The following is a 17,839-nucleotide window of genomic DNA, read 5'->3' as shown; positions in this document are numbered from 1 at the left end:
CAGGCGCACAGAGAAGGCACACAGAGAATACCCGAGGAGCTTCGTCCCGTGGGGCTGCAGCCCGAAGTGGCTCAGGAAGCGCTACATGTTGCTGAAGCTGCCGTGGCGCGGCATGTTCTGCGGCTACAACATGGACTTCTCCGAGGTGAACAGGCCCGCCCTGACGTAGCTGTAGGGCCCAGGCGGAGCCCCCCACCCTGTGGCCTTGGCCTCCTCCTCCTGCTGAGGTCCTGGGGCTGCGGGGCTGTCTGGTGTGCTGGGGCCGTCGTGGTTGGGGCCTCCAAGTGTGCTCGACTTTCACTGTCGAGCTCGTCATCCATCGTCAGGTCCGTCCGCCACCTTGTCCAGGTCCTGGCACACGGTAGGGACGTGCGGAAAGCAGTGAGGCCGCCCAGGCTCTAGCATGGCGGGAGCGGGGCTCGAACCCTCCGTGTTCAAAGCCGGGTTTCAGGCGTGGGCTGCGCCACCAGCGTATCGTCCATCATTTCTATTTTTCTTCTAGGAGGTTCAGTGCCACATTTCCAAATGTGTTCAAGGACCCACCCACAGAAAAGCTCAGATCTGTATCTAAGAACTCTCCTTGCAAATGTGATGATACTGATTACAAGGACTTCAATTCAATGCAGAATTAAAGAACCACTCACTTTATCCATGCTTTCTGGCATCCTATCTGACAGAAATTTCCAGATGTGGGGAAAAATTGGAAATAAACTTCCTTTGTGCTCTCTACTAGCATTATGGAATAAAAGTTTTACCATGAGTAATAAATAGCACCCATCAACGAGAAGTAAATGTTTTCTTCCATAATTAAATTTCACAAACTCAAACGATTTTAGTTCTAGAAGGCATGTGAGTGGATAATCAAGTAAAATGAATTCAAACTATGAATTAAAAGAGTTCTCATTTTTACACGGATAGCCTCAGGATCTCCTAGGCAAGGGGGAAAAACCAAGACTGGTTTGCTTACAATGTTACCTCAGCCATTATTCAAGCAGAGTAGATACATGTGCCCAAGTACAGACACATACACACAGTACCCCACTTGAGGAGGCTACATGAGGTAATGTGTACTTAACAGGATTTTGCTGCTTAAATATACACACACACACAAATTTAGGTCATCTTTTTAATTTTATGGCCACAACTAGAATTTCACTTTCTATATTTGAATTTTGGTTCTTGGATTACTAGCCAGCTTTGACTTTAGGCTATTTACATAACTTTCTCTTAGCCTCCGTTTTTGTTGTTGTTGTTGTTTGCTTTATTTTTGCTTTTTTTTTTTGGCTTGTTTGTTTGTTTTTAATTTATAATAAGGTTGTAAAGATTAAATGAATTAATACAAATTGCTTAGAACCTTGCCTGGGACATAGGATGGGGCCAATAAGCATTACCTTATATTAAAAACTACAAAATATTTTAAGAATCAAAATAGTTCAAAACATTCTATGACTAGAATATGTAAAGTTATTTTAGCTGGTATTTTTAGTCTGTTCTTTCAGTGGGGAAACAGTTTGTATTCCTTCTTATATTGTAGTGTAATTATGTTTATATTTGCACAATTATAATTCTGTGCAAAATAATTGAGAAACACAAGTATGGATAACAAACTTCATGGAAGAAAATCAGAGACCTCAAAGTACAAGTGTCAGTATTCTTTCTTTTTTGGGGGGACGGGAGGAAGGAGGCATTTTAAATAGTATTTAAGAGCTGTAATTCTATGTTCTGTATTTTACTTATGATCTGGCATGACTAGAAGAACAGAAAATCTCCATAAATTACAGGGAGGCACTAAAGTTTTCCACCAGCCAAGCAAGAATCCAAGTGTCTAACATTCATGGGAATAGAAGTATGGGGTGAAGATAAAGTAGAAAGCTCAGAGTAGTCAGCATTGCAGGCAGGCTGTGATGAATTCATCACAGAAAGACATGATTTCAACAAAGTCAGGGCTGGATTCACAGAGAAAACAGACAACCTCCAGCTTCAGAAATCTCCATTTCTCTGGCTACTATGAATAGTTAGGGTTTTAAAGATAGGATTAAGGTTGCTTGTTGTGATTTCTCTGATGGAAATGTACACTCCTATAAATGGGCTAAGTTGCAGGAGGAAAGGGAGGAGACATTATTTTTAAAGATACATTTAATTGAACTTAGTATAGGCTAGAATTAAGGAGGAAAAAGACTTGAGATGAGCAAATGGAAAAAAGGAAAGAAGAAAAAACAAAAGAGGAAAATTAAACACCTATAGGCTTAATAAGGGATGTAAATATCAATCCTGAAAGACAGGCAATCTATTTGGTAAACTATGTTCTACCAGCAGCTGTTTTATAGACCTGGTGACAAGGGTGAAGGGCAGGTGGTGACCGATGATCATTTCACTGACATCATTTCATTGTTTTAACCTGAGGATTTCCACCGGACATTTACCAATTTCTTGAGATGTTTTTGATTACAACTGGGAGGTGGGGTGCTACTGGCATCTAGTAGGTAGAGGCCATGGATGCTGCTAAGCATCCTACAATGCACAGGACAGGCCCCCCACAAGGTAAAATGACAGCTTAAAATGTCAATCATGTGCTGAAGTTGAGAAATCTGTCTGAATTAGCAGCAGATGTGGGAGCCTCTGGGTACCTCAGCTCTTCATGGACCCTCCCAAATTACGAGTTCATGTAACTTACACAGAGTGAATCTTCAGGAAAAAGAGTACTAACCTTGGTCAAGAGTCCCACTTAAACATTGTCCATCTAGCACTTAATGAACCAGCACATTAAATCCAGGTTGATCAGATACTAGTCAAAAGCCTTTTTACACTACGCCAGTCTGATTCTTATAGGTAATTGTATTTCCATTCCTTTTCTCACGTTTTTCAAAGTCAGAAAATATTGTAGTGGATTCTCATTTTTTTTAGTTTTCTTTGTTTAAGAAACACTAAATTCAAGGCCAGATACTACCTTGTTTGAAATAATTTAGTTTAAGAGACAGGTTATTTGCTTTACCATTATTAGAAATTTGACAATACATCATAATTCAATAGGTAGCAACAGAATAATTTCTAAGGAAAGTAAGATGGTTTAATATTACTATTTTTAAAAATTTGCATCAAAATAGCAACATAACTACCTTTAGCAAATCTAACAGACATATCTAATGAATATTTACTAAAGAATTAATATATGCAGTCACTTGAACTAAAACTAAATTTTGAAGAGTTTAACTGTTATTATCTAATATAAACTAAATTGTAATTCTGTATTATTCTCATTTCACTCATTTGAGAGTACCTTATTACTATCATGTTGCTCAGAGTATTTAACCTATAAACTATAATGTTTCCTTGATATTGATGTATTTACAACCTAAAAAACATACAGTGTTTAACTTTGTAGATAGCCTTTAAGAATCTTTTCTACAAAGACCAAACATCTCATGGCAAAATTCCCTAAAACCATTCACTAATTACAAATGGATCTGTACAGCTAAAAGTGATATATTGGGAAAAGGAGGGAAAGAATAAGAGTTTTTTGTTATTGCTGAGATTCAAAAGAGAAGTCCAAAGTTAGAGCTTTCCAAGTACCTAGCAATATACATAACAATGCAATGTCATGGAACCTATATGTCCTTCTGTGTTTTGAGCATAGGAGGTGTTCTTACAAAAGTTGACCTAAGTCGAAAATAACTTCACCAGAGCAGAATCACTATTTCACTCCAAAATAAATCAAATGAGCATGAAAGTGATTTATGTCCCTTATACCCAATAGAAATACATTAGAATTGGTTGAGATTTTATGATTTCTCCCACCTTTATCCACTGTTCATATCCAATAAACTTGACTATACAATATATCTAGATAATTTTCAGATACATACAAAGCCAATATTTTATACCATTTCTTACTTCTGCTTATTTCTTCAAGGTACCAAGTAAATAGTTGTTAGGGTAAGTATGAGTCAGTGCATACAATTAAAAGCTGTCTTTAATTTTTTTCCATACCTTACTCATACTGTGAAGTACACAATAACTTTCTGTCATTTATGCTGAAAAATGGATTTCTTAACTGAAATAGAACTAACTGTGTCACATATGTTACATTTGTAAGCATAAGCCATGGAGCTTACCAAGGAAGGCTTCCTCCATAATACATCATTTTTCCCTGTCAAAACTGTCAGAAGGTCATAAAGGTTGCGGCACAGCTACTTTGTATTATCTTATTTAAATGTTAGGTCCTTAAAATTACTTAGTTTTTCAGTCTATCTTGGAAAATTGTTGACACCATTTTCTTTTCCCAATTGATGTTATGATGCCATTTCAAAAGCAAGTTCAATAGATATGCTATATTTCAATCAATGCTATATTTCAATGAAGGATACTATGTATAGTGTGCAAAATCAACTTAAGAGATCAACACAACTACTACTAAATCCTGTTTTTTTTGTGTCTGCCTGTTATCAAGCCAGATGTACTTGTGAATATAGAGATTCAAATTCAAAAGTGATCAGGGTGTGCAACATATCTTTTTCTCATAAAAGGTAGTAATGATGCCATAATAATTAGTCAATAACTGAATAAACATCACAAACAGTATACTGTTCATGATATTTCAAGGAGAAGTCAGGAATTTTAATATGCTGGTATTATGGGCTGAATTGTGTTCCTTCAAAAATTTCATGTTGAATCCTAGCCCCTATTACTTCAAAATGTAACTATATTTGGAAAGACTGTCTTTAAAAAGGTAATTAGATTAAAACATAGCCATTAAGGTGAGCCCTGATCAATTGTGACTACTATCTTCATCAGAATAGATTAGGACAGAGACACAGAAAATAGACCACATAAACACTCAGAGAGAAGATGGTCATCTCACAAGCCAAGGAGAAAGGCTCTCAGAAGAAACTAACCCTGCAGACACCCTGATCTTGGAATTGGGCCTCCAGAATCATGAGAAATAAATGTTCTGTCATGTAAGCCCTCAGTCTGTGGTGCTCTTTTACGGTCGCCCTAGAAAATAGTCATCAGTGATTCCAAAAGTTCGATCACAGCTATACGCAAACATGGAACAGAGGAAAATTCTATCTTCAGTGTTCTCTCATTTCCCATTTAATACCTGTCTTTCTCTTCTATGGGTTTCTTTTTAACCTTTTTTTCGGGGGGGGGGGGGGGGGTAACTATGTTTTTGTTGTGGTTTTGTTTGTTTGTTTTACTTTTCAATGGAGGTACTGGGGATTGAACCCAGGACCTTCTGCATGCTAAGCACACACTCTACCACTGAACTATACCCTTCCCCCATTCTTGCATAATCGATGCTCTTTATGTTCCCAGGTTTCAAGGGCTTATCTCTCAGGGTACACACCTTGCCTTTCCTGCCTCCCCAAACGTACTCTCAAAGTGATCCTCCTCCAACCCAAAGAAAGAGTTCATTACAAAGACTTTGATTACTGAGAACAGCTTGGCCTGTATGCGTCTTCAAGGGTATCTGTCTGCCAAAAGTAAGTTATACCTTTTTTATAAAGCAAATGTTTTGTGGTATTTGGTTTTATTTTCATAGTAATGAAGAGGTGTACTAAAATTGCCATCTTCATTCATTGTCGGTGGTAGTATAAACTGGAAAGTAATTTGCCAGCATGTATCAAAGTCTTAAAAATATTTCCTTTCACCCTTTTACTTCACTTCTGGGAGTCTCTCAAAAGAACATATCAACAGATGTGGACAAACATTTATGTACTTTGATCATCCATTTCACTATTATACCAGCCCTTCTCCCTGCAAAACGGAGGCAGGCTAAATGTCTCGTAACAGATTAAAGCAACTAAGATGTTCCCACAGATAGGGAAACATTGTGCTTTTATCTGTAATCATGTTTTCAAAGACACTTTAATGGTTTGGGAATATAAAGTGAATTTTACAACTTTAAGTGAACACATCAGGATACAATAGGATTCCATTATGTAAAACTGAATTAACCCCCAAATTCAGGAATTCCCTTTACTTTGCCAACCTCCTTTCCCTCCTCCACCTCCCAAAATGAAGAATCTCTTTTTACAAAGTAGTGAACACTCAGAACTCCAAGAAGTAGACAGAAGTCACAAGGGTTTCTCAGCAGAGTCCTCCATCATCTCAGGAGGAACAGGGGGAAAGCATTCCCACCTGTTATAATCTGATAGCACCCTGACAGCTGTTTCACTCTTGAAATGACCAGCCTCTCTCTTTTACATACAAAACGATCAGCAATGATGACATCCAATTACAACTTTCATTTCCCATTCAAATCAAGTGGCAGTCCTCCTTGACTCCCTAACAGAGGTATCACAAAGTATCCCATGACGTAAGACACAAAAACTAAAAAGTATTCCATACTTTGATCTACCCCCTTTGTTATGAGGTACACACATTGTTTTATTGCAATGGAACAGTCTAAACCTGGTTGTACCATGACTGCCAAGTGAGAGCTTAGAAAATTCGTATTTTCAGAAATAAAGCACTGTAAATGCACATGGTCATAAGTACCAATGCATCCTATAAGGCAAGACTGTCACCAGAGCACCTGGAACATCCTACCATGCAGATGTAGAATATGCAGAGAAAATCATGGAAGATAATACATGAAAACACTCTTGGTAGTTATCTCTGAGAGATCATTTTCTTCTACGTATTTTTCAGTACTTACTAATTTTTTTCTATCATGACTATTGTTCTCCTTTACAAGCAAATCAATGTTTTATTCCAGAGAGGCAATGTGTTAATCCTTTCTGTCTATTCTGCTAACATGGGAAAAGAGCTGGACCAACCCAGCTGAGCAGAAAATGTCTCCACCTATGTTTTAAGTCCTGCTTTTCCCAGGACACAATGCTCTGAATGACTTGAGTTGGTAATACCATGGACAAGAGAACTAGGCCACAGTGCATCCCATCCCATACCTAGCAACCTAGGATCGTTACATGCTACTAGACCCTCCACAACCACCGAGACACTTGGACATTAACTTGCATTTTGTCTCCCTAAAGGAGTTTTTATCTTAAAATTCAATTTTCATAAACTTAAATCTTTGGGGATGGGAAAATACTGATACATGTATGTATGGCAGGAAACTGACCCCCTTTAAGGATCATTTCACTGCTTAAACAATAGTGCATTGCTTTAGCTCACTGGATACAATGATGGCCTGGGGTCAGGGTCATAGGATTCAGACACTACTTCTGTTATTACCTGTGTTCTTGGGCAAATCACTTATCCTCACTGGGGAAGATGATTGTCTGAATAATCTCACAGTGAATATTATCAAGTTCAACAGCCAACTAAGGCTATCCACCTGAATACATACATGTGTCTGTAACATGGTCTCTATATGAACAACTAGTTCTATTTATCAGACACTGAAATCTTAAGTCTGAAGGAGCCAGTAGCAACCTGGGTGTCAAATTACACTTTTAAATGTGACTTAGACACCAAGAGAAGCCTGGAGGAGTTCTTTAAAAAAAAAAAAAAGATTCTGTGTAAATGCTGGGCTCTGTAGTGGGTTATACCCTTAACAGATTTTTGGGTTTTTTGTTTTTTTAGTTTTGTGAATATATTATGACTCTGGCAATTCTTACGAAAGGTTAATCATAATATTCTTGCCCCAATGTACTCATGATAGCACTCCATCAATGTCCAATTTTCAAAAGCTCAGAATCTAAAGCAACAGAAAACCAAACAGTAAATTTACTGTGCAGCAAGAGCACCCTCCCTGCCATTACTCTGGGTTTGCACATCATTGTTCAGAACATAGAGTTAGCACCTCACAAGGAGGCAGGATGGAGGGAGCAGGTCTCTCATTGTTTCTGAGAGCAGGACTTGAGCACCAGTTTGGAGATTTGAATGTTCCATTATCATCAGTCAATAACTGGCATTTACGGATCAGTCACCCCACTGGATCATCAACTAATTGCATTAATAATCAGCTCTCATTTTCCTCTGTCTTCTTAATTTTAACCACACAAAATTTTGTCCGTGAAGGTCAGTTGTCTTATGGTATTGCTAACACAGACACATCATCATTAAGACTTTAGTTAAAATATTTCCATGAAGCTCAAGGGCTGATTCCTTGTGAATTTCCAATTGTGTTTTTTTTTTTTGAGAAAAAGGAGATCAGGGTCCTAAATCCCAGCTTTGTCAGAAACTCTCCAGCTTGGGGCAGTCATTTAACCTGGTTTGACCTCATTTTCTTCATTGTAGAATGAAATAATTAGAATTGCAATTTAAGGACTTACTCATTTTGAAGTATGTATACTTCCATACCCTTACTTTCTCTGGGAGAGAAGAACAATAGATGGGAGGTTCATGCAACATTCAGAAAGTAGAATTTTCTAATTTATCTCCCAGTCTTTAATTTTTTCTCATGCAATCCATCTTCCACTCTACAATAGGGATATTATACAAAGAGTGAATGCTGTTTATGTCCTTCTGGCACTAAGGTCCCAAAAGAGCATTCCTAAGACAGCATATCAACTTCCCAGTTTGGCCTTTCAGGAAGTAGTTCCTTTTGCTCAGGAGACTCATCTCCTGTCCTTCACTCATCACCCTTTTGCTCCAGAAAAAACAAACCACTTGCTCCTCCCTGAACATGCTAATATGTTATTTTATGCCTGTGTTTTTCGTATTCTGTTCCTTGTTCTTCGAATACTCTTCCTATTTCTACATCTGGCTGAATCCCTACTCCACTGAGTCCCGTCAGAGCCCAGCTCGTACCATCCCCCTTTCCATCCTTCTCTTGGACTTGGATAAACAACCCTTCAATGTATATCTCTTATATGTCTTTCATTCCTGTACCATAATCCTGTACTCAAGTGTTGCTTTTTAACGGTGTGTCTCTTCCAAAACACCTTGTTAGTTTCCAAACAGAACGGACTTTGCTTTTTGATTTCTCTTAATGGCTAGTGCAATGACTGGCATATAATAGGCACTAAAAAACATTTGTTCAATGATGAAAAGTTAACCATATTCATAGAATAATTTATTAGTAGCTGCTCTTTTTGCATGTGCAAAAAATATCCAAAATAATCTGATTCTTTTACTTTACAACAAAGCACTGAACCTGCTGGTTTAATAACCTCATCAGCCATGTGTTACAATAGAGATGGTGACTTTGACTAGACTTACTCCTATCTTTAAAATTACTTTTTTCAAAACCTTAAATTGAAAACAAAAAGAAAGATCGATATAGCCTCGTGAAGCACCATTTATATCCTCCTTCCAACAGCCGCTCACTTCCACTTCATAGCACACCAGACAGCAGACCTTAATCCTTAACTAGATAATAGCCAGCTAATTTTACACACACATTTTCCAAATAGTCAGTACATACTTTCTCCTATCCTCTGGGTTGAAAAGCAAAAATTCAGAGACTCAATTTTCTAGTCATCCTCTAAAAATACTTTTTAAGTTGAGCATCCATGTAAGAATAGTCTCAGCACCACTGAAGAGAAGTTTTATAAATGTGTACCTTGCCAACTATAAGTTCACATTTTGAAAGAGATATGCTATCATGGCTAACCTGTCTCACACTCGTAGACTTGGAACCAGAAGTAGGACAACTAGATACACTAATATATCTAGGTTTCATATCTTATACTATAAAATGAGATGATCAAAATAGATTTTTTAAAAATGAAGTTTAGAATTCTTATTTGAGAAGAGAAAAAAAAATTCCAAGAACATCTGGTACCCGCTTTCCCCTAACATAACCCAAATACACATACAATATGCAAACCTATGCATGCGGATACACACACAGCTAAAGGAATACTTATCAAAGAATAAATATACCTCCTGAATATAAATATACAATTTTAGAAACATCAATATTTTACACTAATTTGAAAGAAAGATCCTACTGTTCTTTGTAAAATGTATTAAAATAAGTGAAATGCATCAATTGCAAGTGTCTACAAAGAGAATTAGAGTACCACTAGGGGGAAAAATCACATTCTTCAACAGAATTAGCCTAAAGGGGGTTGTACATGAGCCACTATCTGAAATACTATCTGAATTTTAGAAAGCAGATGATAGAAAAGCCTTGAGCAAAGAGGATACTCTAAGGGCAAGAATAGGAGTGAGTTGTGATTCATTCATAAAAGGCAATACTGAGACTGTAAGAAGAAATGTAAATTAGATCACATTGATCAATAGGAAACCACCCAACTGAAGTATTAGATGTGAGGTACTATGAAGAGCTATAGGGAGATATGCAACCTATCAAGTAATACAACAAGTCTAACTTACCAAATACTGCCTGAGATCCAGAAGGCACTCAACAAACATTAGTTCTTTTCCCCAAACTAGGTTAAAACGTTTGAAGCTCAAGTTTATCCTTAATGAACTTTACAATTTCTCAAAAGGACTTTTCCTTCTGTCCAATGCGTTTTTACACCAATCCTTTTCCTAAAATATTATTTCACCCTATTATCTATTGGCTAACTTCTATTCTTTGTCAGATCTCAACTTAGATAATTTTTCTCCAGAAACATTCCCTGGGTATGTGTGTGTGTGCATGTGCGTGTGTGTGTGTGTGTGTGTGTACCCAAGTGTGTGTGAATGAACATGGTAGTTTGTCAGTCAACACATGCTGGATGTCATAAGATGTACTGTCGTATGTGCAGACATAGATACATCATTACAATATATTTTGACACCATCATGAAATTTATCATTTAAAAAGAAGGTAAAATTGTGATTTTTCAAAAATTCTTAACCCCTTCAGATCCATCGAGTAAAGGAATTTTGCATTTTTAAAAGACTGAAAAGGAGAGACCTTTCAAAGTTTAGTTAAGTTACAAATGTAGTAAATTACAGAAATTCAAAGAATCTTTTTCTAAACTTTCATTTGAAAGTTCGCAGAACCTAGGATGAGAGAAGTTAAGGAACGTGACCAGTCTTACACAGGTAATTAGTGACAAACCTAATACTGGACTCTTAAGTGCTGAACTTTCCATCCAGTACATGCTGTATTTGGGGAAGACCTTCTATGGTGAGCATCAGTAGCTCTGAGCTGTTCATGTGGAAAATAATGTAAGTCACAAAAGGTTGACTTATGAGTTTTATGTCCTTAATTGTGCTATTCCATCAAGTCCTCAAAGTTACTATAAACCTCTATTGTTTAACAGGTAATTCTCAATTTCAAATCAAAATGCTATGTTGAATACTCAGAAAATCCTCAAAATGAAGGCAAATTTTATTATTTTCTGGTTGATACACCTACTTCCATAGAACTTGCCTAATTTAATGCCTACTTCTTCAGGTGAGTAAACTATAAATTTATAGTTTACTGTTAATTGATTTACACTGTGTTTTGTTTAAGATATCTGAGTAGACAAGCCCAAAATATTTATTTCATGTAATTTAAATACATGAAAATAAATACCTAAATTACCATGGAATTTTTTTATACACCTTTATATTTATACTTAATCCTTTTGTTTAAATCCTTTCCAGGTTACCAGGGATGATTTCCATTCTTTTGAAATTTTAAAAAAGAAATATTAAAGGCTTTCTTCATGCAGTGGTAAGTCTTAAGAGTTATTTCTAAAAATACAGTGTATTCATTATATTCTCAAATGATATTTCCTTGCTTATTATAGGAGATAAGCATTTCATATCTTTTTTAGTTATCTTAAGTAAGCAAACTGCACAGTGCAATGAGAAAATAAATTTAAACTTTCTCTCTTGCATGAAATATCTGAACTAATAATTTAACATTGAAGGACTAGAATCTTTCTTTTCATTAGACTTCCCCTTTCAACAAAACCTTTGTTAGACTACTGAGTCATGACAAGCAATCCTTTACATGCCGGGGTCCACGGTTCTTCCCAATGAACTAACAAATTAAAATGTAACATGAAACAATGATACTGGGACTACTGAGGAATAGCTGCTCGGGTGGGAAGGAATCTATAATTAATCCAGCACATACATTTTAATTATAATTTTATCACACTGATAATAGAGAATAAAATTCAGTTTCAAAGAATCTGAGAAAACCATAATAAAGAGCACAAAAAAGCTATCTCATACTACTTGCTATCTCTCCTACCTTTTGCTGCAGGGCCCCCCCCTCACCCTCCATCCTTCTAAAGCCTTATTTCATTACATCTCGCCAAGAATTAGGAAGCAATCAAATGATTCTTCTCCACTTTCATCTGTAGCTAAGTATTTATTCATCTAGAGTTTTGGGGGGTTTTTTTCTGTTGTTTTTTTTTTTAACTTGATTTGCTCAAAAATAAAATGAACCACAGTACTTATCAGCTCAATGCATACACAAGCGATACTGAAGGCAACTGACCACGACTGAATCCAGAGGTTAGCTGCAAATCCATTAGTGATCTTAAATAGTGAGGGGAAATTTTTCTTTGTGAGTCTGCAATTGCAGAAGTCACGAAATAAAACAATGTAATTTGCATTAATATGTCATCAGACTGACTCATGGAAAGATTGAATGAGTGCAAAAGGTTTCCTATAAGATGACCAAAGTCATATTTGCTGTTGATGTATCCAAAAGTAAAATTTCTTATTTTCTGACATACAGTAATTTAGTTTTCAGGGTCATATTCTAAGAATAGCTGTACAGAGCTGTAAGCTAACATATCTAGAAAATGTCCTTGCCATTTCTGAAGCAGTCACATATCACAGAAATATCTAGAATTTATAGAATACACTGTGGAAAAAATTTAAAGTATATACTGGGGGAACATTTAGTGACATAATTTTCAGTTACGGTTGCATGCTTTTTTATTCTTTATTTAGTGTTAATAAACTTTCAAGTATAGTATTAACAATTTATATTTAAGGAAAAATGAATCTTTAAGATCTAATCTCACATTCGAGAATTACAAATCACTGTTCTGTTAGCTTTGTCCCTGTTACACAAATTTTCTTCTAAAGCTATGGTAAACTTTAATAAGGGAGCTTTCAAGCTGGATACTTTATCATCATTAAATCATCACGCCACTTCTTCTTTTAAACTTTTTCATTAGCAAATCAATGACATAACAGAGACCATACTGACTCATTCAGAGCAATTACACAGCATTGGTTCTTTCATGGGGCTGTGCTAGTTGCTCAAAACTTGAAGAAAAGTATAGTATCATTATGTATTTGCTCACGTATATTACTAGCATTTTATTTATATAAGATGGTACGGACAGGGTATGGTGTGGGCATAGGGTTTGGGTGAATAGAACTAACTGTATCAGCAAAATTTAGTTGGTTTTGCAGAAGGAACTCTAGTTTAACTCAGCTAAAGTCTTTGGAAAGAATGCTAGTCCTAACTAATTATCAGGAACAAAAATAAGAAACAGCATACATTTGTTGTTTCTGCTTAATATTAACAGCAAATAATAGGTGGCAAAAGCCTATTATATAATAATAAATAGGGAAATAATAAGGAAAATACAAAATCAGCACTAGGTAAACACCACAGTAGTAACTGCTGCAGGCAAAATTCACCAATGGACACTAAAATCATTGGGTGAAGTGTTATATTCACATGGCCTCAAAGTATCTCTCCCAACATACTCATCTGTTCAAATAAATAAATAGTAAATTTAAAGTGGAAAGACCAAGCACATGCTACCTTAAGTGAGAACACCCTGAGAGATAAAGTATAGCGTGTACCTCCTTATATGAGGCACTGAGAACAATACATTACTTCTGTGACATTGCTAAAAAGTCTATACCGTGATCTAATCATGAAAAGCATCATACAAACCCAAATCAAAAGGCATTCAACCAAGAAACTGACCAGTACTCAAATGTTTCAAGGTCACGAAAGACAAGGAAAAATTTCGCAACTCTCATGGATTAGCAGAAATTAAGGAAACAGCAACTAAATACAATGTGGGATCCTATTTTGGATTCTGAAACAGGAAAAGGTGTTTGTGAAGAAGTGGTGAAATTCCAGTAAGGACTATAGGTTACTTAGTACTATGGTTCCCATGTTAACTGTACAATTCTACAAAGAAGTTGTAGTATGACTATGTCAGGTATTAACATTAGTGGAAGCTGGATGATGGGTACATATATAAACTGTGCCACTTTTTACAACTCTTCTGTTGATCTCAAATTACTTGAAGCAATTTTAAAGCTATTGAAACACATGTTCAACATGTAATGACATGAATCAAGCCAATGCATTTCAAAACTTTTTATACTTACCAAATTACTCCAATGTCACCATTTCACTGAATTGTAGAACTAATCACTATCCTAGTTAACTTTTCCCCCAAATAAGTTGATGAGAGTATTTTCTCCATATTTCATTATTAGTAATATGAACCAAACCAATTACTTAAGCCTGTGTTTTCTTTGCTCATAACTACATTTACCTATTGCAAAATCTTTATTATATTTCATCCAACTCAAGTGTTTATTAATTGCCAAACATGCCATGTACTGAATATATAAATGATTACAATATATCTACCTGCATAAATAACAAGATCTACCAAAACAATTTATGTATTTTGCATCTTATATGCCTACTCTACAGCACTGTAAGTGACAATTACTTTGAAGTTTATTGATATATTTGAATTAATATAATGGTTATATTCTTGGTTAAAAATACAATTAGCATCACTGAGCAAGGTTCAAGAAGAGTTTTGTCATCATTAGATTTGTATACGATGCTTTGAAGTCATATAGGCAGAAAGGATGAAAAAAATTACCAGATAACAAAAATTGTGTGTCATGGACTTTAAATCTCTGGAAGAGAATGTGAAAAGCACAACAGAGTGTTAAAAGCACAGGCACAATGGGATTAGCAATAAGAGATGTATTTAAAATCACTTGCAGGAGGACATATTTCTAGATTCTCCATATTAATGTTCTTATCTTTTTGTTTTTAATCACAGATTTTCTACTTCCCCCATATTTCACAAAAAATAATTTATAAACTAATTCATTTCCAAAAGGCACAAACACTATGGTATAATGATGACACTATCAATAGAAAATGAGTGAGTGGTAGAGGGTACCACTTCAAAGTCTGTTAGCTGCCAGGTCCAAGCCCTAATTTACTTATGAGATTTGGAACCGGGCCACTAATATAAACTAACACTTTATGCTGCACAAAAATTGAAACTAATATGTTGTGATTTTCCTTGTTATGGGTAAGTAACTAAAGATGATGACAAATAAGCATTAACAAATATAAATACACAGAAATTATTTCAATAACAAAAAAGCCAAATCCCTTATTTCTCAAAATTTAATTTTCCTTTGTCACAGTTTCCCTTGCATTCTCTGTCCTAAACACAGAAATTTTGTTTAAAAAAAAAATCAGAGAGTTAATGAAATTCTGGGGAAAAAAAGCGAAGAGAGACTGAAAAAGTATCAGGTAAAAGGGATTAGGAAATCCTAATAAGATGGATGAGGAAAAAGAGAACAGAAGAGCTGTACCACAAAAGGTCAAAGACCTGGGAAAGAACAGAGATTGAAAGATGAGAAAAGTAGGAAAACTTAAAAGATACATACATTGTACAGATTTATCTGATAATTAGCAGAAATTTGTAACATTAAATATAAATAAACCATGAAGTTATAATTTCTCTAAAGCTGTTTCCCCTCTATTCCTTTATATGGAAGAATACATGGAAGAATTGTAACTGGCAGTATTTTCTACTATAAAAAGTCAAGCCATAAAAAATATGACAAACAATAGCTCTTTCATTAAAGGGGAGTAACACTAACTCCATAGATCAAAATAAAGTATTAATTTGATACAACAGAAAAAGACATTTAGTTAAAGGGTGAAAGAAAATAAGAAAAGACCAACTAGCCACTGGGTTTGGTCTCCATGTTTACAGTATTTTAAAACATTTTAAACTTTGGCCACATTTGGTCAATTTTTCCAGTAGTAGTATTTCGTCCACCTGAGGTTGATGAACAATAATGTAAGGTGTTTAAAAAAAACATTTAACTCTTTCACATTTTTCATCTGGAGTGAAAATCATATATAAAGAGGAAATGACTAGAAGAACCAAATACTTTAGTCATGGGTTTACTCCAAAGCCTTCAAAGTGTCTCTAATTCCTTTAGAAATAGATTGAAATTCCTTTGCTAAGTACATCGCTGTAATCCATTACCCTACCACTTAACAGGTGTTTACTAGATATTCTTTAGCTGTTTCCTATATCTTGTCTTTGCACACATTTAGCATTTAATGCAGGCTACTTTGTATTACTAATTGTTTTTTGTGGCTCTGTATAGTTCTTTCTAAAAAGGAATTCTTTATTAAACACTTCAGGAAGCAGGCCTCTATCCAAGGTGAAGAAAATTCTGACACAAAACCAAGGCAAGACTCATAAAGTAAATGACTAAGCCTATATTCAAGTCTCCAATTTTTTGGCCACTTTGTGAGGTTTTCAGCACCTAACTAAGCTTGGGGACTGCAGTGGACATCATACAAGGTGAAATTCAGAGGGTCTAAAAGACCCAAATAATAAATTGTTTGCTCCAAAATATTTCATCCTGAATTATTATCTCTGTCCACAAGGCTAAGATCTTCTACTGGGGTTGAGGCAGGGGGAATCAACTCTTACCTCTGTGATTAAAACCTTGGAATCAAAGTTAAAGTGGACTTATCTTCCTGACTGCTAAAATTTCTCTTTTAGTATAAATACCAGGGATAAGCTTCAATACTACTTTTGAAAGAGTAGAAATCTAACTAAGATAATTAACAAAATGGCTTCCATGATGCTAAGGCTGTTTGCTGATTCATTTAGACATATCTTTTTGTTTTTGTTTTTGTTTACTCCCTCAGTTGCTTTGCTGACATAGCCCCCAACCTTCCCTATACATTCTTTAACCCAGAAGCTGTTTTCCAGAAGGAAAGTCATGGGTTGATGACCTCAGAATGGACAGATCCTAAGGAGCTTTCCATGATGCAAGATGGACTTACCAAGATTAAGAATACAGCATCACAAACTGCCTCTGACCGATATCACTCTTCTGCTCCATCCAGTTCTTGTAAAAAACTTCGAGACCCCAACCCCAAAGCAGGTTCATAGTCTCTAAGCCTGCTGTGACTCCCCACTGCCTGGCAAAGCAATAAAGCTGCTCTTTTCCAATATTCCCAAAACTCTGAGACTGAATTCATCTTTGGGGGGACACAGAGGCTGGTTTTTTGGCAACATTTTTGCCTTCAAATGTGGAGCTTTAACATTCCAGTACCTATTTTATTTATATTTATTTATAACTAGAAGAATACAAATAATTTCTCAACTCCAAAGGATCAAAGATGGTCTTTGCAGGCCTGAACTTTTTCCTCATCTGTTGCCAGTTTTCCTCTAATTCTAATGAAGAAGCAAGTATGTCTTGCTCAAAATCCCGACTCTATTTTTCCTCAGCTCTCTATCCTGAAATTTACCTTAACTAGATCTCAAGTCACTCGTAAAAAGCAACTATTTTCACAGCCTATGGACATTTTTTTTTAATGAGGGGGGAAAAAAGGCAAAGCATTTTATAAAACACTTAACAATAAAATCCAAGTTACCACCACCATCATCAAAGGTGTTCTCCTGTCCCTAAAGCTTATGAGCCCTGACAATGGCACATGTCCACTGTTTCAGCAGTTGTCTTGCTCTGCTGTTCATATTGTCTTGGTCTCCCGAATCTTAAAACCTGACTGAGGCTCTGCTGCCCACTACAGGAGGAAATAAGAAATCACCACTTTTCTGCCTGGATTCTTCATTGGCTCTCTCTCTAGTGTTTTGTTGGTTATTATTTGTTCATTACTTGAAGAATCTAGTGTACCAGATATTTTCATCCTACAAACTAGCTTAATACCTATAAAGATAAGTTTAAGTATTATGCC

The 17,839-nt window shown here is 35.8% G+C and overlaps 1 protein-coding gene and 1 long non-coding RNA gene across 34 annotated transcripts in view; one reads left to right on the top strand and one right to left on the bottom strand.

The window, feature by feature from the left end:
* Positions 1 to 17,839, bottom strand: part of PTPRD (protein tyrosine phosphatase receptor type D) — a 1,865,527-nt gene that overhangs the window by 1,210,010 nt on the left and 637,678 nt on the right. The window lies entirely within an intron of this gene.
* On the top strand, positions 28 to 17,095 carry LOC140695840 (uncharacterized). Of its 2 annotated transcripts, XR_012071669.1 has the most exons (5): positions 28 to 145; positions 5,314 to 5,480; positions 11,133 to 11,266; positions 11,461 to 11,530; positions 16,787 to 17,095. It is a non-coding gene; the product is annotated as an uncharacterized lncRNA (long non-coding RNA). The 2 variants fall into 2 exon arrangements; XR_012071670.1 differs by lacking the exon at positions 11,133 to 11,266.

Source organism: Vicugna pacos, chromosome 4 (assembly GCF_048564905.1).
Source record: "Vicugna pacos chromosome 4, VicPac4, whole genome shotgun sequence".
In the NCBI taxonomy this organism is placed as follows: domain Eukaryota; kingdom Metazoa; phylum Chordata; class Mammalia; order Artiodactyla; family Camelidae; genus Vicugna; species Vicugna pacos.
Note: the sequence above shows the minus strand (reverse complement) of the source record. Positions and strands in the feature narration are given on the sequence as shown.